This window comes from Saimiri boliviensis, chromosome 10, assembly GCF_048565385.1.
Source record: "Saimiri boliviensis isolate mSaiBol1 chromosome 10, mSaiBol1.pri, whole genome shotgun sequence".
NCBI classification, from domain to species: Eukaryota; Metazoa; Chordata; class Mammalia; order Primates; family Cebidae; genus Saimiri; species Saimiri boliviensis.
Window position 1 is genome coordinate 89,384,344 of NC_133458.1, and position 25,448 is coordinate 89,409,791.

The 25,448-nt window shown below is 40.7% G+C and overlaps 1 protein-coding gene across 1 annotated transcript in view; it reads right to left on the minus strand.

The window, feature by feature from the left end:
- The window catches only part of TOMM7 (translocase of outer mitochondrial membrane 7), a 176,059-nt gene that overhangs the window by 92,852 nt on the left and 57,759 nt on the right, over window positions 1–25,448 (minus strand). The window contains exon 3 of the transcript XR_012512167.1: window positions 11,969–12,044. The gene's annotated coding sequence lies outside the window, so the exon portion shown is untranslated. The remainder of the gene's footprint in view (window positions 1–11,968; window positions 12,045–25,448) is intronic.

Genomic DNA, 25,448 nt, shown 5'->3' on the forward strand with positions numbered 1-25,448 from the left:
AGGAAGGAAGGCATTCCAGCTTTTTGAGTTGTCAAAGTTTTTGTGCTGGTTCTTTTTCATTTTTGTGGACTGATGTTCCTTCAGTCTTTGAAGTTCCTGTCAGTTGGGTGTTTGTTTGTTTGTTTGTTTGTTTTTCCTTTTATACTATTTGATGACCTTGATGGTTTGATTATGATATAAGGTGTGTTTGGTTGACTGGCTTTGTTTCTGGAAGATTTTAGTGGGTCAAGCTTCAGTTCCCAACTCCTGGATGCATGCCCCACTCTGGGGGACTGGTATCAGGCCCCAACTTCTTTCTCTGGCTCCTCAAGGTTAAAAGCCCACTGCACTAAGGGGGTTGAGGTACTTCCAGGCTCCTGGTTACCACTCCAACGAGTGTTGTCAGCCAAAGCGTTTTCTAGGGGTGGTGGCAGCAGGATTCATTCTCATTTGCACATGCCAGCAGCAGCATCGTGGGGTGTATGTTCGTTGGCTGTGGCAGGGTGCTAGCAGGTTGCAGGATTCCAGTTACCATGTGGACTTTTGCAGCAGCAGGGAGGCAACATGGCTGCTGGGCAGGGCCCCCACTAATGACTGTGCAGAAGGTGAAGCTGGTGGTGATGTTAGCATGGGATGGGGTGCTGGCAGGCACAGGTCTGTGTGTGTCCACTGTGCAGATTCACACAGGAAGGGATGGCATTCAACATAGGGAAGGGTCCACTCTTCTGCATGCCTGGTTTCACTCCAGCAGCAGTATTGGCACAGGGGCAGGACACTGGCAGGGTCAGCACTGGTGGGCTGGGCTCTGTGCTTGCCAAAGCTCCGACTGCAATGATAGCATTACCGGGGGGTAGGGGGGCAGAGGGCACTCATGTCAGCAGCACTGGAAGAGCAGGGTGCATGTGTACCTGCAAAATGTCAGTACAGGGAAAACTAGCTCCACCTGTGTACATACCAGCAAAGTGATAATGTGAGTGGCTGTGGGCCAGGGGGAAATGGCAGTGGTGCGAGGGAGCAGGCCAGTGGTGCATGTCTATGGGGGCTGCTCTGCTGGTCTGCCAGTGCAAGAGCTATGATGAAAGCCCCCAGAGCACTCAAGGCTGTACTGCAAGCAGATGTGGCCAGGCTGGGCCCTTGGGAGAGGCCAGCAGGCCAAGGAGTACTCAGATCAGACTAGCCCTGTCTGACAGGCAAGACCACCCTGCAGAGTTCAGGTCCAACAGTTCCTCTAGAGCTAAAGTCTCCTGTAGGAGCAAGTTGAGCCTTGGTGGATGGGCATCCCTGACCATGCTCCACTGCAGACACTCCCACACCAAACCCTCTGGGCTCCACACTGACTAGAGTGCTGTCCGAGTCCCAGTGCACAGTAGCCCCATGCAGCATTCCCACCTTCCTCCCCCTTCAGCCCAGCTTCTGTGTCTTCCCTCTGAAGATTTGCTAGGAGTACGCCAGCTCTCCCAGTCCCAGTCCCTCAGTGGCAGCTGTTCCACCTGGCTGCTTCTAGTCAGACATTTTGCCCAGAATCCAATTCTTTTCTACAGTTACCAATGAGTTTCCAATATGTATATTTTAGATAGAACTGGCTGAAATGTATAAGAAAAAAAAATCTCTAAGTTACCTTAATAACATCAGATTCAAAGCAAGCAGAAAAGAAGAGAAACAGCAAGAGAGCGTTAAAAGATTCTACTTAATTCTATGGTTACAGGTTAACCATTTGAGCTCTTAATTTTTCTCACTGTAATTTGTCCATCAGTTTAGAATATGCACAAAACCAGGCTATGATATACAACCAGGTAGAGTCCTAGAAAACCTAGCATGCTTGAACTTTCCCATATTTACAAACACGTGAGCTCAGGGTCCACTAAAATAGACAAATGCAAATGAACTGGTTCTCAAGTTGGGTAAAAGTTCAACAATTATTCCCCTCTCCAAAAGGGTACCCCAATTCAACTATAAAAACAAAGTGGCTTATTCTGAGGGAAAGCCCAAATGGAAGGGAAAGATTTAATGGTTGTATACACTAGTGACTTACCCAGTGTTGGAGCCTGTTGTCTATCCCAGACACTGCTTTTTCTTGTACCAATGAAGCATTACAGGAAGATGATGCCACAAAGGGGAAAGAAGGAAGAATCCCTGAGACAAACGCATTCTCAGTAGCTACTGACATGTCCCAGCTGCGGGGTCAGTTAGCCACAAGCAGCTGGCACTCATAAGCAGTCACCACTCTGCCCAATAGCATGAATGGATAAGCCCTGGGATGCTGCTACCGCCAATTGCCCCATCCATAGGAAACCAGGCAGGCTAGATCATCTGAGGATCTCATACATTGGTTGCCAAATTGGTAACCAAACTCAGGTTCAGCTGTTCATGGCTGGAAAGTAAGCCACAACATGAGAGACAAGGTTGGTGGGAGAAAAAGCAGGTTTCACTGGAGAACCAGTAAACCAAGAAGATGGTGAACAAGCATTTTAAAATACTATCTTAAATTTTAAAATTTATCATAGCACATTTAAAGGGAATTTTTGTATGGGAAATGGGGGAGTGGTGCAGAGTATAGGGTCTGTGTGTCTTGTTCCGATGGCTATCTTGGACCTCCTATCTGGAGATCTGGTTGGCATCATCTTGACTTCAGCCAGATGGTGGGGGACTCTTTGTTCATCACTTCCTCCAAGCAGAAGCATTCTGCAATGATGACTCCCTGCCTGGTTTGTTTCAAGATCAGCCTCTGGGATTTTTAAAGCAAGAGTATAATTAGATAAGCATGCATCGCCAGAGGGGAGTGTCTAGAGAAGGAAGGAAGGAGGAGGTGTGAGGGGAGGAAAGGGAGAAAAAGAAAGTGGGTGATTAAAATCTACTTTTTAAACGGAGGTAATGGGTTCCAACAGCAGGAGAACCCACCTAAGGTGGGGACGGCAGTCATGGAAGCTTCCTTGAGGAAGAGAGGTTTTGATTGAGATGTGAAAGATAAATAGGCGGTCAGGCATTGTGGCTCACACCGTAATCCCAGCACTTTGGGAGGTGGAGGCGGGTGGATCACCTGAGGTCAGGAGTTCAAAACCAGCCTGGCCAATATGGCAAAATCCCAGCTCTACTAGAAATACAAAAATTAGCTGGGTGTGGTGGCAGGCACCTGTAATCCCAGCTACTTGGGAGGCTAAGGCAGGAGAATTGCTTGAACCAGGAGGCAGAAGTCGCAGTGAGCCGAGATGGCACCACTGCACTCCAGCCTGGACGACAAGAGCGAAACTCCGTCTCGAAAAAAGAAGAAGAAGAAAAAAAGATAAATAGGCATTAGGTACCCAAGATGGGTGAGAGGAGCATTCCAGGCAGAAGGAATAGCATGTGCAAAGGTCTGAATCAACAAAAAGCACACTATGGATGAGACACTGAGGACTACATTATTTCCAGTGCATAAAAAGTAAGAAGGAGGGTGGTTGAAAGTGGTGGAGAGGGCTCTGAGACCTCTCAGACAGCATCAGAAGTCATATTCAGAATTTTGGAATTTATCCCACATGTGGTGAGAAGGCATCAACTGATTTTAAGTAGTAGAATGGCATGGGAGATTTACATTTTCACATGATCACTCAAGCTGCAGTGCAAAGAATGGATGGGCTGGAGGAAGACGTCAGAAGAACTTTCTCTAGAGGCCTTCGTGTAGTCCAGCGGGGATATGACAATGCCCTGAATTAGGGTGGTGGTAATGGCAAGAGAAGAGAAAGCAACAGCAACTATGAAGGAAAGATATGACTTAGTTCAGTAGGATTTGATGACAGCTGAGCAAGGTCCAGGGACTCCAGGACATGGTAGAGGCTTTGAGGGAGGAAAGAAGTAGGGATTGGATAAAGGAGTAAGAGTGCAAAGAAGCTTGGCATGATGGTTAATACTGAGCGCCAACTTGACTGGACTGAAGGAAGCAAAGTATTGATCCTGGGTGTGTCTGTGAGGGTGTTGCCAAAGGAGATCAACATTTGAGTCAGTGGGTTGGGAAAGGCAGGCCCACCGTCAATCTGGATGGGCACCATCTAATCAGCCGCCAGCATGGCCAGAATAAAAGCAGAAGAACGTGGAAATATGAGACTGGTTTAGTCTTCAGGCCTACATCTTTCTCCTATGCCGGATGCTTCCTGCCCTCGAACATCGAACTGCAAGTTCTTCGGCTTTGGGACTTGGACTGGCATCCTTACTCCTCGGCTTGCAGACGGCCTATTGTGGGACCTCACCTTGTGGTGGTGTGAGTCAATATTCCTAAATAAGCTCTCCTTTATATTAACATCTATCTTACTAGTTTCTCCTCTAGAGAACCCTGACTAGCACATTGGGATCTGAGAGTATTTACTTACTCATTTATTCAAACATTCTCTGAGCCTCGGCCATGTGCATCTTCTCTATTGGGACATGAAGATACAACAGTGAATAAGACAGTCAAGATTTCTGCTCTCAAGGAACTCACAATCCAGGAAAATAAATATAAAGAAATGGCTTCTATGCCATATGCAAGTATGTGTACTACTGTTATGAGTTGAACTGTATGTCCCAAAAGCTTTGTTGAAATCCTAATCCTCAGTGAATGTGACCTTATTTGGAAATAGGATCTTTGCCAACGTAATCAAGATAAGATGATGTCATTAGGGCGGGCTTTACGAGAAGAGAGGAGATGCAGAAAGACACAGGAGAGATGTTCATGTGAAGATTGGCTGATACTGGACAGAAGCATCTATAAGCCAAGGAATACCAAGGGTTGCCAACAACTACCATCATGGACTACCCAGCTACTTGGGAGTAAAGAGAGGCAAGAAAGGATCCTCCCTTACGGGTTTCAGAGGGAACATGGCCTTGCTGACCCCTTGATTCCAAACTTCTAGCCTCCAGAACTGTACAAGATTAAATTCCTGCTGTTTTAAGCCATCCCACTTGTGGTCATCAGTAACAGCAGCCTAGGGAACTAATACAACTACTATGGTGGTGAACAGGAGGAGAGTTGAATGTAAAGCAGAGGGCTGAGAAAGGATTCCCAGCAGAAATGACATTTAAATTAATAGCAAAAGAATGTGTAGGATGTAGCCACTGGAGGCAGGAGAGGTCCTCCACTTGGGGAGCTCAGCAGGTGCAAAGTCTCGAGGTAAGAGAGAACACGTTGGATATATTGAAGAAATCCTAAATGGCTGAATTACAAAATGGGAAGTAATAGAAATGAAGCTGAAGTAGCCATGAAAGAGCACAGGGAACAGATTAAATAAAATTGTTATTATAACAGAAAGATAAAGAGCAACTTTCTTGGAAAGAGCTTTTAATTGGGGTATTTAAAAAAAAAATTATTCACCTGCTTTTGCTTTTATTTCTTTTTATTTTTTTGAGACTCGGTCTCACTCTGTCACCCAGGATGCATTACAGAGGTGCCATCTCCAGTCACTGCAGCCTCAATCTCCCAGGCTCAAACAATTCTCCCATCTCAGCCTCCTGAGTAGCTTGGACCTGCACCAAAGCCCTGCTAATTTGGGGGTTGTTTGTTTTGTAGAGATGGGGTTTGATCATGTTGCCCAGGCTGGTCTCAAACTCCTGAGGTCAAGCAATCTGTCCTCTTCGGTCTCCCAAAATGCTGGGATTACAGGAATGAGTCACTGTGCCTGGTCAGTGCTTTTATTATTTTAAAATTTTATTTTATATTTATTTATTTTTTTTTTTTTTAAGACAGGATCTTTCTTCCTCTGTCACCCATGCTGGAGTGCAGTGGCATGACAGTAGCTCACTGTGGCCTCCAACTCTTGGGCTCAAGCAATCCTTCTGACTCAGTCTCCCATAGCTAGAACTACAGGGACACACACCGTCTTGGCCTTCCAAAGTACTATGACTGCAGGCTTGAGTCACTCAGCCCAGTCCTGCTTTTTTTTTTTTTTTTAATGTTAAGGTATTTTTCGGTTTCTTCTGGTAGAATAGGGTCAGGATATTGGGATCCAGAGGTAGGAAGGAGAAGTTCTAGAAGAGGTCCAGCTTTCTGCATCAGGTTCCAGTAACAGGGCACACAGCACCGGGAAGGCGAGACACACACACACACACACACACACACACACACACACACACACACACAGACAAAGGAGATGACAGTAAGGAGCTCCTTGTAGCAGATATTCCCTAGTAACTTCAGATACTGTGATGTCTGATAGCCAATTTTGTTCTTCAGACAGTGTTGCTCTGTTGCCCAGGCCAGAGTGCAGTGGCACAAGCTTGGCTCACCACAACCTCTGCCTCCCAGGTTCAAGAGATTCTCTTGCTTCAGCCTGCTGAGTAGCTGGGACTACAGGCACATGCCACCATGCCTGGCTAATTTTTTGCATTTTTAGTCTCTACTAAAAATACATAAAGGGTTTCACTATGTTGGCCAGGCTGGTTTCAAACTCCTGACCTCGTGATCCACCCACCTCGGCCTCCCAAAGTGCTAGGTAGTTGCCAATTTTAATTTATCTTCTCCCTTACTCACAAAACTTCCATAAGCTTTGTTCACCCGCACAAAGCAAATATCTGTCAGTCAGGTGCTAGCCAAACTCTGGAAAATAAAGAGATATTCATGTCAACGTTTGGAGGCAAAATTGACAAGGTATTGTTAAAATCACAGAAAGATTCAAAGATATGACTTCAAAAAGTGATCAAGCATATGCCAAAGGTAACCAGTTCAAGGTGAGAAGGGACAGACAACAACCAGAAAGTGTAAGAAAGTCAGGAGGCCAGGCACACTGGCTCACACCTGTAATCCCAGCACCTTGGGAGGCTGAGGTGGGCAGATAATCTGAGGTCAGAAGTTTGAGACCAGCCTGGCTAACATGGTGAAACCCTGTTTCTACTAAAAATACAAAAAATTATCTGGCCATGATGGCAGGCGCCTATAGTCCCAGTTACTTGGGAGGCTGAGGCAGGAGAATCACTTGAACCCAGGAGGTGCAAGTTACAGTGAGCCAAGATTGTGCCATTGCATTCCAGCTTGGACAAGAAGAGTGAAATTCTGTCTCAAAAAAAAAAAAAAAAAAAAAAGGAAAGAAAGAAAAGAAAATCAAGAACACTTAGAGAGACTTGGAAGAAATCTGAAATTCCTGTAGTCAGCTTCAGATGGAGACACTGGATGCTCTATCTGGATGTTAGAGGCTTGAGAACACTTAGGTTACATTTTGAATATAACCCCAAAATTTGCAATCGAGAAAGCCAATAGGGAGGAGGCAGTACAGACTCCACTTATCGTAACAATTGCAGAGTTCTGGTGGGTTAAGGACGGGAAGAAAGAGATAAACCAAAATCCAAATATGTCCATGTGCTGTAACAAAAGATTAATAATGATGACGATGATGATAATGATGATGATACAGCTGTTATTGAGCACTGACTGTGTGCCAGGCACAATTCAGTGTATGTTATTTCAGAGGCAAATGTGTTAATGAAAGGAGCAGAGAGCCTAAGCAACTTGTGCAAAGTCACAAAGTTTGAAAATACCATAGCAGACTGCTAGTTATGCTTTACGATTTATTCTTCACCACTCTTGTGGAAATAATAGACATGTGGCTGCCCATATAGAGGCTATATTTCTCATCCTCCTTTGCAATTAGGTGTGACTATGCTAAAACTTGAACATAGAAGGCTTAACATTGCAATCTTTAGGAAGATCTGCTTACAAGCTTGGCCGTTGGCTGGTGTCTGGGAATTTGAATGGTAAACAGTTGCCTATGTCAAAATAAAACTTCCACCAAATGATAAAAGCCCCTGAAGGATTTCTGCAAACAATGTGGTCTATACCCACCACCTGCATTACTCCTGGGAATCTGAAATTTTAATACATGTAAAGTAGAGCGTACCCCAGTAAAAGTCTTGGGCACTGAGTTGCTAATAACTTCCTTGCTGGACACATGTTTTCACAAACCATTGCTGGAAAATGTAAGTGCATTATGTGTCATTCCACCGGAAGAGGACCCCTGGATGCCTGTGCCTGGTTTCCTCCTGAATTTACCCACGTGTCTTTTTGCTGAGTTTGTTTTTTATCCTTTTGCTGCAATAAATCATAGCCATGAATATAACTCTATGCTGAGTCATATAAGCCCTCACAGTGAATCACCAATTCTGAAGGTCTTGGGAACCCCTTACACAGTGCCTTAGTTTTCACTAATGAAATGTGAGCGGAAGTGATGCAAATTTGCTTTTGCTGGCCTAAAAAGAAATTGCTGGCCCTCCATTACTAGTCTTTGACCTTCCTGTAGATTAGCACGTGACTGAAGCAGTGAACCAGCTGCAATCATGCAGAAGAAAGCAACACCCACAGTTGCAATGTCCACATGGCACACAGTAGCTTCATGCATTATTTAATTTAAAATTAAATTAGTTAAAATTAAATAACGTTTAAAATTAAGAACCCAAATTTTACACGCAACTAGTGGCTATCATATTGAACAGTGAAGAGACAATACACTTACATCAGTGCAGAAATTTCTGTTGGATAGCCCTGCCCTAGAGGTTACAGGAGCAAAGAGATGAATGGAACCTTGGTCTCCAAATGATCTCATGGAGCTGAATAGACTCACCAGCCTAGAACACTAACAATCACTGGACTGTTAGATGATAAATATATTTATATATATATATATTTTAATTATTATACTTTTAAGTTCTGGGATACATGTGTAGAACGTGCAGGCTTGTTACCTAGGTATACATGTGCCATGGTGGTTCCTGCACCCGTCATCTACATTAGGAATTTCTCCTAATGCTATACCTCCCCTAGCCTCCACTCCCCAACAGGCCCCAGTGTGTGATGTTCCTCTCCCTGTGTCCACGTGTTCTCATATATTTACATCTTATTTAAGCAACTGTATTTGAGGATATCTTTGTTATAGTTCCGTAGCCTATACTTTAACTAACAAAACTTATAACTTATTCTTAATTAATGATAAGAAACATGCAGAAAGTACAATAATCATGCAGGACAGGAGCAGACAGCACGTCTGAGCAGAGCTTCCCTTGGCGCCCAGTTGTTTTTAATCAGGGCACAAGCCTATTGGTAACAGTATCCACATGATATATGGTCTCCCAGAATTTGAAAAGCTCAGTTCTTGCTCCAACACTGCCCCTTTTAACCTAAGGGCTTGCATCATTATTCAGGAAGAACTTTAAACAATCTAGACGCTTCCTTTTGATGGAGGTATTTAATGCTGCAAATATCCCTCTCATTACTGCTTTAGCTTTGTTCCACAAATTTTGTATGCTGCATTTTCATTTAGTTTGATGAATTTTTGTTATTCTCTTGAGACGTGCCCTTTGACACATGTATTAGACATGTGCTGCGTAGTTTCTCGGTGCTTGTAGGTTTTTTATTTTCTTTCTGATATTCACTTCTAGTTTGATTCCATTGTGGTTAGAGAGCATGATCTATATGTGATTTCACTGTTGTTGTTGTTGTTGTTTTTGTTTGGTTGGTTTTTTTGGCTACGCTCCAGATGGAGGAATTTTTTTTTTTTTTTTTGCTATGATTTCAATATTTTTAACTCTATTGACATTTGTTTTATGACTCAGGATATGGTCGATGTTGGTGTGCATTCCAAGGGTACTTGAAAAGAACATGTATTCCACTATTGTTACATGAAGATTTTATTCCCAAATAGACCCTTTTGGTTGATGGTGACGTTGATTTCTCTACATCCTTGACGCTGTTTCTGTCTAGTTGTTCTATCAACCACTAGTTCTAGTTGAGAGAGGAGTGTTGAAGTCACCAGCTAGAATTGTGGATTTATCCATGACTCCTTTTTGTTCCATCAGTTTTTGCTTCATATATTTTGCCGTTCTGTTGTTTGGTGAACACACACTAGGGACTGCTGTGTTTTCTTGGTGAATTGACCCTTTTATCATTGTGTAATGTCCTCTGTTTTTGATATTTTTCTTCTCTAACCTCTACTTTACCTGATAGTAACAGAGCTGCTTCTGCTTTCTTTTGATTAAAGTTTGCATGGTGTAATTTTTCCATCCTTTACTTTTAACCTACATATATCATTTGAACTATCTGAAGTGAATTTCTAGTACAACAGATAGTTGTCATTTTTTTAAGTCCACTATGCTAATTTCTGTCTTTTTTTTTTTTTGAGACGGAGTTTCGCTCTTGTTACCCAGGCTGGAGTGCAATGGCGCGATCTCGGCTCACCGCAACCTCAGCCTCCTGGGTTCAGGCAATTCTCCTGCCTCAGCCTCCGGAGTAGCTGGGATTACAGGCACGTGCCACCATGTCCAGCTAATTTTTTGTATTTTTAGTAGAGACGGGGTTTCACCATGTTGACCAGGATGGTCTTGATATCTCAACCTCGTGATCCACCCGCCTCGGCCTCCCAAAGTGCTGGGATTACAGACTTGAGCCACCGCGCCCGGCCTAATTTCTGTCTTTTAATTGGTATGTTTAAACTATTTATGTTTAACGTAATTGCTGATCTGTTAAGGCTTAAATATGGCATTTTTGTTTTACCTTATCTTTGATCTTCTTGTATTTTTGTTTCTCCACTTTTATTTTTCTGCCTTCCAGTGTATTACTCAAACATTTTTTAAATGCCATTTTGATATGACTATAATACGTTTGAGTGATTTTCTTTGTAGATCTCTTGTAGTGCTTTCTCTAAGTATTACATTATACACATATAACTTATCTGAGTCCACTGATGTCAACATTTTACCAGTTAGAATGAAGTATAGAGACCTTATCTCTCTATATCACTTTACTCTCTCCCATTTAGAATATAATTGTCTTAATTATTTCCTCTTTGTGCATCCAGAACCACATTAGTTATACTTTTTGCTTCAATAATCAAACATAATTTTAAAACTCAGGAAAAGGAGAGTCTTGTTTTTACTGATTGTTTTCCTCATCTCATGTTCTTTCTTCCTTCCTGCTATTCACAGACTTCTTATTTTACCATTTATTTTTTGTCTAGAGAACTTCCTTTAGCCATTGTTTTAGAATAGGTCTGCCGGCAACAATTTTTTTTTTAGTTTTCCATCATCTGAGAATCTCTTGATTTCCCCTTCATCCTTGAAGGATATTTTTACTGGACACAGATTTCTGGGTTGACAGTTCTTTTCCCTCAGCACTTGAAAAGTGTTGTGTCACTCCCTCTGGCCTCCATTGTTTCTGATAAGAAATCTTGTCATTCAAGCTTTTTTTTTTTTTTCCTATGGGTAACAAGTAATGTGCTATTTCTCTCTAGCTGCTTTTAAGAATTTTTCTTTGTCTTTAGTTTTCAGGTAGAGAAAAAAGTCTAGATTCTCTAGTTATCCTGTTGACACCCAGGGTGAGAGGGGCCTCTAGTCACTACTAGGCAGGGCTAGGAGTTCAGGCTCCCCATTGGGCCTCCACTGATACCACCTTGCCTAGAGAGTGGTGCCTTCTCCTCACCTGGATGCATCCGACACAGTTGGGGAGGTGGTGGCTTTGTTGCTGCTGAGTGTTGGTGAAAGTCCTGACTCTCCACTAGGCCTTCATGACATCCTACTGGGGAGGAGAAGGACCACTTCCTTAAGGATGGAGGGAGTGGAAGCCCAGGGTCTCCACATGGTCTCGCCTAGCATCACAGGAGTAAAGAAAGAAGGGGACTCATTGCTCCCTGGCAGAGATAAAAGTCCCAGCTCCTCACTAAGCATTCTCTGACACTACCCCAGTGGGGTGTTGGGTGCCTCCTTATAGCCTCATGGGGGTAGAAGTCTGGGCTTCTTACTTGACCTCCACTGTGGGGGGAAGTACTGGGGCCATAGTTTTTTCTGTATATTTGTCTGGAGTCTAGCAGTGATTATCTCAAAGTTTTCTGTTTTCCTAGGCCATCCCTTCTCTGGCTTTTGGACAAAGAAATCAGGCTTTTCTTAGGACATTTCATTTATTTGCATCCATTGGTGTTTCTGGATTCTCCAGAAACTACGTGGATGCTGTCATCTCCAGCATCAAGTCTGAAATACATGAAACAAAAAGAAAAGCCAGGGAACTCACCACTGTGTCATTCCATAGGTTCTGACGTCTTCAGTTGGTCTGCCTTTTCACTTTATGTCCAGGATTATAGTTGTTCCTAGTGGGAGAAATAAGGGGACATGTGAATATTCCATCTTCCTGGAAGAAGATGTGCTTCCCTTTAAGACAATATGTACTAAGTAACCCAAAATCAGATTTGCAAGGCCACATCCTCATCACAGGTAGTCCATGCCAGTGAGCCACATCACTACCACTGGCTTTCCATTTGCCCACAGGGACAGATGGAACTAATATTCACAAAGGAAAAACAGAACGTCAAACTAAAATTAAGAATCCACAAAATGCAATAGATACCAATCATATATTTCAAGTTCCATTATAATTTTCTGTGGGTAATATTGTCACACATTAACCTTTTTTCCATTTAGAAAAAAAGAAAGTGCAGCTTACTGCTAGCTCTCATTTAGTTTTACACAAACATACTTTTTGAGACTGAGGCAAATCTGACTGATTTTCAATGTGAAAATAAAACATAAAAACTGTTCTTGGATTTATTTCCAAACAGAACTAACATCAGAATAATCAGAATCATCTATTTCAAAAAAAATTGGATTCACCAAATGAATCTTTGGCCAACAACTGTTCAAGAGCAACGTTAATATCATGCATGGGAATGCTGCATTTTTTAGCATTTGACATTTCCAGCAAGGAAGAATTACTAGATTTTGCAAATGGAAATACCACTACTAAAAAGAGAGTGCTATAAATAGAATTATGTCTTTTGTTTTCAAAATCAATATACCAGAGTGATAAAAAATAATAATAATAATAACAGTGAGATATTTTGTGACAAAGATATTTCGGGATAAATACTGCAGCCTCAAGTGCCACTGGCAAGTATTCTCGGAGCAAATAGGGAAAAGGTTAAACAGATGTTCTTTTCATTTCTAATCATTTCTTTTCGCCCTATGGTTCTTCCTCCATTCAAACTGTATTCTAAGTCATCTGCTGCCTACACAGATACTTCAGCAGAACAGCAGATTATTTTCTCACTTTTAACAGCCTAAGATAGTGAAAGGATGGCAAAACGTATATATTATCAAACGGATTGGACAGAATGCAGAATTACATAAAATTCAAATTTTGCTATCCTATAAGAAATACAGATTATCTTAGCTGTGGGAGATAGGGAGCCATAAGACAGAAAAACAAGAGTGTTGCTTGGTGATAAATATCTCTCAGAATGGCAGCTATGTGTTTCGTGTGTGTGTGAGAGGATTCAAGTAAAAGCCTGGAAAGGTCTTAGAACAGGACAAGGCAGACACAACAGCCTGTCATATTGTGTCTGATGACTGGAAACCTGATTTACATTCCATAGCTTGGGAAAAAAATGATAACCATGTGAGGACAGATCCCAAGTGGACTTGGATTCTCACCCCCACCTGTGGAAGTTTCAGCACTCCGGGACTAATGCTCACTCCTGAAGGTGTGAGGGCCATGCCGGGATCTAGAGTGTGAATTGACACGGGAAACCCTAGCTTCTAGGAAATGGGGGCTTAATATGCAAATTATATTCCATTTTAAAAATATATACGTCTTACATACCTGTGTTGAAAGCATAAGATTCATGCCCACTACAGAAATAATAAAATAAATAAACATTGGCAAGTAACCAGAATTATTTAAGTAAGAGATCTTGGTTTTTCAGTAGAATTGGCAGATGAAGTATGTATTGAGAAATAAATTCATTGAACTTTTGTTTAACATGTCTGCAAACATTTAAATTCTTAATGAGGTTCTATTCCAGTGCAATAATAATTAACTATGAAATGCCATAATGACTAAGAGCCGTAATAGGTAGTTCTATACACAATAGATAATTCAGGCTTTAGTAGTCTCTATCCTTTGAAAAGGAGCCGCAAGGAAAATGAAAATTGAGTGATTCATAGTGTCAAATGTTGTTTGGAAAAACAAAAGCAGTATAAGGATAGAAAAAAAAATCACTAGCAGTAAAATGGCCATACTGCCCAAAGCAATTTATAGATTCAGTACTACTCCTATCAAACTACCAATGACATTCTTCAGATAATTAAAAATATCTGTTTTAAAATTCATATAGAACCAAAAAAGAGCCAAAGCAATCCTAAGCAAAAATAACAAAGCTTAAGGCATCACATACCCAACTTCAAACTATACTACAGGGCTACAGTAACCAAAACAACAGAGTAGTAGTACACATAGACCAATGGAACAGAACAGAGAGTCCAGAAATAATGCTGCCCCATCTACCCATCTGACCAATAAAGCAGACAAAAACAAGCAATGGAGAAGGACTCCCTATTCAATAAAGGGAGCTGGGATAACTGGCTAGCCTTATGTAACAGATTGAAACTGTACCCCTGCCTTATACCATATATAAAAATCACCTCAAGATGGATTAAAGACTTGATGTAAAACTTAAAACTATAAAAACTCTGGAAGGTAACTAGGAAATACCATTGGGACTTAGGACTCAGCAAAGATTTAATAATGAAGACACTAAAGCAACTGCAACAAAAACAAAAATTTATAAATGGGATCTAATCAAACTAAAGAGCTTCTACACAGTAAAAAAAAAAAAAAAAAAAAAAAAAAAAAAAAAAAAAAACTATCCACAGAGTAAACAACCTACATAATGGGAGAAAATATTTTTAAAGTATGAGTCCATTAGAGGTCTAGTATCCAGCATCTTAAGGAACTTAAACAAATTTGCAAGCAAAAAACAAATAACTCCATTTAAAAAGTGGGCAAAGGACATGAACAGACATCAAAATAAGACATACATGCAGCCAGCAAGCAAATGAAAAAATGCTTAACACACTAATTACTAAAGAAATGCAAATCAACACCACGAGACACTATCTCACACCAATCAAAATAGCTACTAGTAAAAAGTCAAAAAATAACAAATGCTGGTGAAGTTGCAGAGAAAGGGAAATGCTTATACACTGGTTGGAATGTAAATTAGTGTAGCCATTATGGAAAGCAGTGTGACAATTAGTCAAAGAACTTGAGACAGAATTACCGTTTGACCCAGCAATCCCATTATTAGATATATACCCAAAGGATAAATCATTCTACCATAAAGACAAATGTATATGTATGTTTATTTCAGCAACATTCCCAATAGCAAAGACATGGAGTCAACCTAAATACCCATCAACGGCGGACTGGATGTTGGTCAGGCGTGGTGACTCATGCCTGTAATCCCAGCACACTGGGAGGCCAAGGCGGGCAGATCACAATATCAGGAGATCAAGACCATCCTGGCCAGCATGGTGAAACCCCATCTCTACTAAAAATACAAAAATTAGCTAGATGTGGTAGAGTGCACCTGTAGTCCCAGCTACTCAGGATAAGGCAGGAGAATCACTGGAACCTGGGAGGCGGTTGCAGTGAGCTGAGATTGGCCACTGCACTCCAGCCTGGTAGCAGAGAGAGACCCCATCTCTCCCCAACAAAAAAAAAAAAAAAAAAAAGAGAGAGAGAGAGAGAGAGACAGAGAAAATATGGTACAGATAAACCATGAATACTTTGCAGCCAAAAAAACACAAGATTATGTCCTTTGCAGCAACATAGACGCAGCTGGAGATTCTGATGATCCCAAAGGTAGAGATCAAGCGAGTATCACAAAACCCAAAATCAAGCTCAATTAAATTAATCAATAACCACAGCCTCTGTTCTTTCCAGAAAGACTTCCTCCATGCTCTCCCTCCCTCCAACTCCTCACAGCCTCTCTTTCCTCCAAGTCTGCAGTGTTGACTCCTCTCTGGAGCCAACGCAAACCTGTAAAATGCAAGCTAACTTGGAGTTCAGCTTCCTTAAGGACTACTGTTCCTGGGGACTTCTGGATAAAGATGGGTGGGTAATGATATTTTACTCCATTGCCCCCTCTCAAATTTTCCTGAAAACAATAAGGATGAAACTTTGAGAGAAAAAAGAAACAGAACAACATCATCGGTGAAACTGGAACCAATCACAGCACCAGTCCACAAGCACACCGCCCTGAACCCAGGGAGTCTGGTTGGAGGTGTGGGAGGAACAAAGCTCCTGCACAGTGCAGGAATTGTCAGTGATCTGAGGGCTACCCAGGGATCTTTAGAGCATCAAGTCCTGAGGGCAGGAATGGGCCACAGAAGTGAGGTGCATGGTCTGTTCAGACATAACACATGTTTCTTTAATGAGAATGGATTCAAATGCAATTGGTCATTAGATGATACCAGTATAAAGAGGAAACTGTGTAGGTTCCCAGGTGTCCTTTTCCAGTCATTTTGATGCTATCAGGGGCAAAATTTATCACAATTAAAAAGAAAATCTTAACAATATATGAAATACTGAGAGGGAAAAAAGAGGTTGAAAATCCTTTACTACAATTATTGGCTGGTTTAGTGACTTTAAGAACTCCTACATTTTCTACAACCATAGCCATTTCAGGGAAGTGTAAGTACAGATGAAAAACTGCAAAGGTATCTCCCCCATGTTGAAAAAAAATCAATGAAGAAACACAAACACCTGGATCAGGTCAATCTTCCTTTTTTTTTGAGACGGAGTTTCGCTCTTGCTGCCCAGGCTGAAGGGCAATATGCGGCGATCTCAGCTCACCGCAACCTCCACCTCCCAGGTTTAAGCAATTCTCCTGCCTCAGCCTCGCCTCCAGAGTGGCTGGGATTACAAGCATGCACCACCACACCCAGCTAATTTTATATTTTTGGTAGAGATGGAGTTTCTCCGTGTTTGTCAGGCTGGTCTCGATCTCCGGGACCTCAGGTAATTCGCCTTCCTCAGCCTTCCAAACTGCAGGGATTACAGGCCTGAGCCACTGTGCCCAGCCACACTCTTTCATTTTTATACCAGTCTTTGTTAAAAGCAAATGCTTTCAAGGACCTACACCTCAGCTGAAGGCTGCAAAGGACCCACTGAATGATGCTGGATGCAAATGCATGTGGAGATTTAACTGTGCTGTTGGGGTTTGTTTTAAATAGGCTTTTATTTTTTAGAGCAGTTTAGGTTCACAGCAAAATTGAGCAGAATGTACAGCCATATCTGATATATCCCCTGGCCTCAGATGTGCACAACCTCCTCTATTATCAATGTCCCCACCACAGTGGCACATTGGTTACAACTGATAAACCTACATTGATATGTCATTATCACCTATAGTCTATAGTTTACATTAGGGTTCACTCTTGGTAGTGTACAATCATAGGTTTGGACAAATATATAACGACGTATCTCCACTCTTATAGTATCATACAGAGTAGTTTCACTGCCCTAGAAATCCACTGGTCTGCCTATTGATCCTTCCCTCCCTCTAACTCCTGACAACCACTAATCTTTTACTGCCCTATAGTTTTGCCTTCTCTGGAATATCACTTAGTCGGAATCATACTTTTCAGATTGGTTTCTTTCACTTAATAATATGCATTTAAGTTTTTTCCATGTTTTTTCACAACTTGATAGCTCATTTCTTTTTAGCACTGAATCATATTCCATTGTCTGGATATACTACAGTTTATTCATCTACTGAAGGTCACTTTCAAGTTTTGGCAATTATTAATAAAGTTGACATAAACATTGACGTACACACTAACATTTTGGTGTAGATATAAGTTTTCAATTTCTTTGAGTAAACACCAAGGAGGACAATTGCTGAATCATATGGTAAGAGTATGAATAATTTTGCAAGAAATCACCAACTGTTCTGCAAAGTGACTATACCATTTTGCATTTCCACCAGCAATGCATTTCCACCAGAATGAGAGTTCTTGTTGCTCTACATTCTTATCAGCATGTGGTGGTGTCTGTGTTCTGGGGTTTGGCCATTCTAATAGTGCAGTGGTATCTTATTGTTTTAATTTGCATTCTCTGATGACAGATGCTGTGAAACATCTTTTCATATGTTTATTTGCCATCTGTATATCTTCTTTGGTGAGGTGTTTCTTAAGGTCTTTGACCCATCTTTAAATTGAGTTGTTTGTTTTCTTATTGTTATGTTTTAAAAGTTCTTCGTACATTCTGGATAAAGTCCTTTATCTGGTATGTCTTTTGCAAATATTTTCTCCCAGTCTGTGGTTTATCTTTTCATTCTGTTGATATTGTCCTTAACAGAGCAGAAATTTGTAATTTTGATGAAATCTGGCCTATCAATTCTTTCTTTTATGGATTGTGCCTTTGATGTTGCATCTAAAATGTCATCATCAAACCCAAGATCATTTAGATTCAAAAATATTCTCAATATTCTCAGAGAGATAAGAGAAGATATTGCAGCCATAAAACAAGAACAGAAGGCTATTAAAAATGGAACATTTCAAGAACAAAAATCAAGTAAAACATTAAAAAAATTTAAAGATAACAAGGCCAGATGATGCAACATCTAAAAGTAACAAACAAACCAGAGTTACAGAAAGAGAGAACAGAGAAAATGGAGGGATGGAAACCAACAAAACAATTCAAGAACATTTTCCAGGATAGTAATATACAAGTTTCCAGAGTGAAATGGCTATTGAATGCACAGCACAATTAATAAAAAGAATCCTCACTCCAAGCATATTCTTGTAAAATATCAGAACTCTGGGGACAAATAGAAGATTCTGCATGCTCCAGAGAGGAAAATCAAATGGGTCACATGGAAAGGAAAAAACAGGAATCAAAGGGCCTTAGACCTCTCAAAACAGCATCAGAGGCAAGAATACCGGAAGAATGAGAAACAATGGAGCAGACAGTGATTTCTTGAATATAATACCAATGATATACGCAGCAAAAGAAAAAACAGAAAAAATGAACTTCATGAAAATTTAAAGATTTTATGCATAAAAAGATACTGCCAAGAAAGAAAATGGCAACCCACAGAATAGGAGAAAATATTTGCAAATTATGTATCTGATAAAGGATTCATACCCGGAATACAGAGAGAACCCCTGAAACTCAATAACAAAAAATTAGCTGATTCAAAAACGGGCAAAGGATTTGAATAGATATTTCTCCAAAAAAGATACACAAATGGCTAGTAAGTACATGAAAAGGTGCTCAACATCACCAATCACTAGGAAAATGCAAATCAAAATTATAATAAAATTCCACCTCATACCCATTAGGATGGCCACTATTAAATAAAAAATAAAAACAGGTCAGACACAGTGACTCATGCCTGAAATCCCAGCTCTTTGGGAGGTCAAGGCAGGCGGATCACTTGAAGTCAGGAGTTTGAGACCAGCCTGGCCAACATGGTAAAATCCCATCTCTACTAAAAATACAAAAATTAGCCAGACACAGTGGTGCACGCCTGTAATGCCAGCTACTGTGGAGGCTGAGACATGAGAATCACTTGAACCCAGAAGACAGAGATTGCAGTCAGCTAAGATGGTTCCACTGCACTCCAGCTTGGGCCACAGAGATAGACTCTATCTCAAAAAACAAACAAACAAACAAACAAACAAACAAACAAACAGAAGACAGACAAATGTTGGTGAAGATGTAGAGAAATTGGAACCCCTGTGCACTATTGGCAAGAATGTAAAATGGTACAGCTGCTATGGAAGACAGTGTTCCTTAAAAATTAAAAGTAGAATTACCTTATTATCTAGTAATTTCACTTTAGAGTATATAGTCCAAAAAATGTGACATGGTTTGGCCCTGTATCCCCACCCAAATCTCATCTGGAATTGTAATCCCCTCAAGGGAGGGGCCTGTTGGGAGGTGACTGGACCATGGGGGTGGTTTCCCACGATCATACCTTTCTCATGATAGTGAGCGAGTTCTCATGAGATCTGATGGTTTTATTTTTTATTTATTTATTTATTTATTTATTTATTTATTTATTTATTTATTTTAAGACGGAGTTTTGCTCCTTACCCAGGCTGGAGTGCAATGGCGCGATCTGGGCTCACCATAACCTCCGCCTCCTGGGTTCAGGCAATTCTCCTGCCTCAGCCTCCTGAGTAGCTGGGATTACAGGCACGCGCCACCATGCCCAGCTAATTTTTTTTGTATTTTTTGTAGAGACGGGGTTTCACCATGTTGACCAGGATGGTCTCGATCTCTCGACCTTGTGATCCACCCGCCTCGGCCTCCCAAAGTGCTGGAATTACAGGCTTGAGCCACCGTGCCCGGCGAGATCTGATGGTTTTAAAAGTGACAGTTTTTCCTGAGCTCCCTCTCTCTCTCTCCTGCTGCTGCGCAAGACATACTTTGCCTCCCCTTCACTTTCTGCCATGATTTTAAATGTCCTGAGGCCTTCGCAGCCATGTGGAACTGTGCAACAACTGAACCTCTTTTCTTTATAAATTACCCCCCAGTCTTGGCCGGGTTAGGTGGTTCACGCCTGTAATCCCAACACTGTGGGAGACCAAAGTGGGCAGATCACGAGGTCAAGAGACCAAGACCATCCTGGCTAACAAGGTGAAACCCCGTCTTGACAAAAAAATACAAAAATTAGCTGGGCGTGGTGGCGCACAACTGTAGTCCCAGCTACGTGGGAGGCTGAGGCAGGAGAATTGCTTGAACCCAGGAGGCAGAGATTGCAGTGAGCCGAGATCGCGCCACTGCACTCCAGCCTGGCGCCTGGAGACAGAGAGAGACTCTGTCTTTAAAAAAAGTAATAATAATTAAAAAATAATAAATAATAAATTTTAAAATTACCCAATCTTAAGTAGTATCTTTATAGCAGTGTGAAAACAGAACAATACAGGATGAAAAACAGGATTATAAAAAAGATAAGAAATAGCAAATGCTGGCAAGGGTATGTAGAAAAGAAAACCCTAGTACTCTAGTAGAAATGTAGACTGGTATAGCCATTATGGAAAACAGTATGGAGAGTCCTTAAAAATTAAAAATAGAGTTACAATATGGCCCAGCAATCCCTCTTCTGGGTATAAATCCAAAGGAGGTGAAGTCACCACCTCCTGAAGATATCTGCACTCCCATGTTCATTACAACACTATTTACAATAGCCAAGATATGGAATGAAACTTAGTGTTTATCAATGAATGAATGAATGAATGAATGAATAAAGAAAATGTGAGAGTTATATAGATATATTTACAATGGAATATTACTCAGGCTTAAAACATGAGATTCTATCATTTGCCACAATAGGAGATGAACCTAGAGGACATTATGTTAAGAGAAATAAATTGCTTTATCTCACTTATATGTAGAATCTTACATTTAAAAAAAATCAAACATACAGGGAAAAGAGAATAAAACAGAAAATAGTAGCTACTGGAGCAGGGGATGGGTGTGGAATGAGGAGCCGTAGGTCAAAGGCTGCAAAGTGGTAATCACAGATGAAGTATAGAGATCTAATGTATAACATGAGGACTCTAATAAAACATATTAGAAATTTTTTTAAATAAGTAGACTTCAACTGCTCTTGTTCCAAAAAAGTAACTGTGTGATGTTAGATATGTTAATTTGCCTCTCTATAATTACCATTTTACTATCTATATGTATTCCATAACATCAAGTTGTCAACCTCAAATATACACAATAAAATTCATTTGAAAGAAAGAAAACTTTATTACAAAAAAAAAAAGAATTGAAACAGGGTCTTTTGAGGAAGTGAAGAAGGGGTTGCAATTTTATTTTTAAAGTTCTTTAAATAATATTAATTGACAAATTATAATTGTATTATGTTTATGGAGTATAATGTGATGTTTTAGCATATGTATACAATGGGGGAATAATTACGTCAAGCTAATTAACATATCCGTCACCTCATTTACTTGATGTTTTTTATAGTGATACAATTGAAACTTCTTCTTTATTTACTTTGAAATATATGTTATTATTGACTACAGTCACCCTGTTATGCAATAGATCTCAAAACTTATTCTTTCTGTGCAGCCAAAACTTTGTCTGTACTTTTTGACAAGCAACTCCCCATTCTGCTGCTCCTCATTGACCTCCCAAGCCTCTGGTAATCATCATTTCTACTCTCTACATCTATGAATTCAACTTTTTTAGATTTTACTTATAATAAAAGGGCTATTAGGTGGCATTTGTCTTTCTGTGTATAGAGATATCCCTCCAACATGTTGATTTTAATTCCTTTGAATATCCCAGAACTGGGATTGTTAGATCATATGGCAGTTCTGTTTTTAGTTTTTTAAGGATGAAAACAGAGTCTTAAACATTTGTACACACATGTTCATAGTAGCATTAGTCACAACAGCTACAACATGGAAGCAACCAAAGAGTCCATTGAGGGAGGAACAAGTAAAATGCAGCAAGTACATACAATGAAATACTATTCAGCCTGAAAAGTAAAAAAATTCTGACCTATGCTATAACATGGATGAAACTTGATGACATTATGCTAAGGGAAACAAGCCAAATGTTGACAAATAAGCAAAAACAGACAAATATTATATGATTGCAATTCTATGAGGTAGAGTAGTCAAAATTATAGCAAGCGAAAGTAAAAATGGTAGGAGTGGGAGCAGTTGCTCACACCCGTTACCCTGGCACTTTGGGAGGCCAAGGCAGGAACACTGCTTGAGTCCAGGAGTTTGAGAACAGCCTGGGCAACATAGTGAGATCCCATCACTACAAAAAATAAAAATAAAAATAAATTAGCCAGCCATGGTGGCATGCACCTGTATTCCCAGCTACTTGAGAGGCTGAGGTGGGAGAATTGCTTGAGCCTGAGAGGCTGAGGCTACAGTGAGCCGTGATCACACCACTGCACTCCTGCCTGGGTAACAGAGCAAGACTTTATTAGGAAGAAGGCAAGGCAGGGCAGGGCAGGGCGAAAGGAAAGGAAAAAGGAAAGGAAAAGTAGAATGATGGTTGCCAGGGGCTGGGGAAAAAAGGGAATGAGGAGTTGTTATATAACGTGTACAGAGTTTCAGTTGCACAAGATTAAAAGAGTTATGGAGATGGACAGTGGTGATAGTTGCACATTAGGAATGTACTTAATGCCACATCGAACCATACACTTAAAATCATTAAGATACTAAATTTATGTTATATGTATCTTATCACAATAAAAAAAATTGGGGAAAAACTTTGAAGAAATGGATCAATGGTGTGTCAACATTTCTCAGTTCATCCAAACAATTAATCAAGTGTGAAGATAGAATGAACACATTTTTAGATATTCCAGGACTCCAAAAATGTACATGTCATGCATTCTTTTGGAAGTAAGTACTGTATATGGGCTTCACCAAAACAAGAAAATAAACCAAGGAAAAGGAAGACACAGAGTACAGGAAAGAAGAGAGAGTTGAAGGTAATTTCAAGGTGGAATGATGAGAGGGGTTTCTGGTTAATACCAGTGTAACAGATTTAGAGGACAGCAGTCCAGACAGTGTGACCAAAAGGCAGCTGTGCTGGGGAGCTGTCATCCCTTGGACACCTACTGCCTTTAAAACAGAGGATGCAAGGCCCAGATGAGCCAGCTTACATTGCTATCTATCCTCAGTCTAACTTGACCATAGGCTGGTTAACTGAACTCCTGCCTCCCTCTTCATGGCCTACAACCTAGAAAGCCTGAGGATATATAGAACGTGCACTTTCATGCAATATTTCTCAATAATTAGCATGCATCAAAATCAATGGGGGCTTGTTAAAACACAGACTGTGGGGCCCAACCTAAGAGGAAATCACACCTTCTAGATAAGTGTCCTTAATTACACAATGAAAATATTCCAAGACTTGGTGAATCACTCAATCCAACTTGCTTGTTTTCATATATTTTATCTTTACTATGAATATTTTGTTTTCATTATATAGGTGGAATAGATTAATTCCACTTTATAATTTACAATGGTGTACAGTATTAACTAGGTGAATAATCAGTTTTGGGATGTTCGATGTATTGATATATTCATATAACTCATAAATTAACCATATCTAAATAATAAGTCTCAAGTCAATAGCTGGCAGAGTAATCCTTAGTAAATCAGCATTTGAGCAGTTTAGCTGTATTGATCTAAGAAACGCATTCTCCAAGCCCTAGAGTTTCCAGTCTTCACTGTCCAGGGATTAAGAGTATATTAAAACTTGTGTGCATTAAAACCTCCACTTGCCGGGCGCGGTGGCTCAAGCCTGTAATCCCAGCACTTTGGGAGGCTGAGGCGGGTGGATCACGAGGTCAAGAGATCGAGACCATCCTGGTCAACATGGTGAAACCCCGTCTCTACTAAAAATACAAAAAATTAGCTGGGCGTGGTGGCGCGTGCCTGTAATCCCAGCTATTCAGGAGGCTGAGGCAGGAGAATTGCCTGAACCCAGGAGGCGGAGGTTGCGGTGAGCCGAGATCGCGCCATTGCACTCCAGCCTGGGTGAAAAGAGCGAAACTCCGTCTCAAAAAAAAAAAAAACAAAAAAAAAACAAAAAAAACCCTCCACTCCACCCCCTTACACCAATTTAAATATTCATCAAGCCCTTTTAAAAACCGAATGGCAAAATAAGCTTCACTGGACATTTTTGTTCATAGAAGACACATTTTTTCTGAATGTAGCAGTAGTAGTTGACTAAATGATGACAATGGAAATGATTCCAAAGAGAAAAACGTTAAAAAAGTTTATACCTATTTTTCCTGAAATATGATCCCTCAAATGATGGGTTTGCTTGATTTTGTAGTTCTAAGTTATGGTCAAGGGCTAAACCCCAGCGTGTTATTTGTAGAAACTAAGGAAGTAATGGAACCACCTAAACTCTGAAACATAAGTAGTGTGTGAATTAAAAAAGCTAAGTTCAGGGTCAGGTGTGGTGGCTCACGCCCATAATTCCAGCACTTTGGGAGGCTGAGGCGGGCGGATCATGAGGTCAAGAGATTGACACCACCCTGGCCAACATGGTGAAACCCCATCTCTACTAAAAATACAAAAATTGGCTGGGCGTGGTGGTGTGTGCCTGTAGTCCCAGCTGCTTAGGAGGTTGAGGCAGGAGAATCACTTGAACCTGGAAGGCAGAGGATGCAGTGAGCCAAGACTGTGCTACTGTACTCCAGACTGGAGACAGAGCAAGACTCCATCTCAAAAAAAAACAAAAACAAAAACAAAAAAAACATAAGTTCAAAACCACAAATCATTACGATGGCAAAGGAAAAAAGTTTGCATGTACAGCAATCTCCATATTAAGCAAATGTATGTATACATATTGAGTATGTGCAGTTTTCTATCTCTTTTTTCCTATATGAGATTGTTCTAATTATTTTTATTAAAATATAATTTTATGTCTACAATCTAATAAAATAAGTGGGCTTTTAGTTTGTATGTTTTCATTTAATTTTTCTGGCAATTTATTTTTATTTATTTATTTATTTTTGAGATGGAGTTTTGCTCTTGTTACCCAGGCTGGAGTGCAATGGCGCGATCTCGGCTCACCGCAACCTCCGCCTCCTGGGTTCAGGCAATTCTCCTGCCTCAGCCTCCTGAGTAGCTGGGATTACAGGCACGCACTGCCATGCCTAGCCGGGCGCGGTGGCTCAAGCCTGTAATCCCAGAACTTTGGGAGG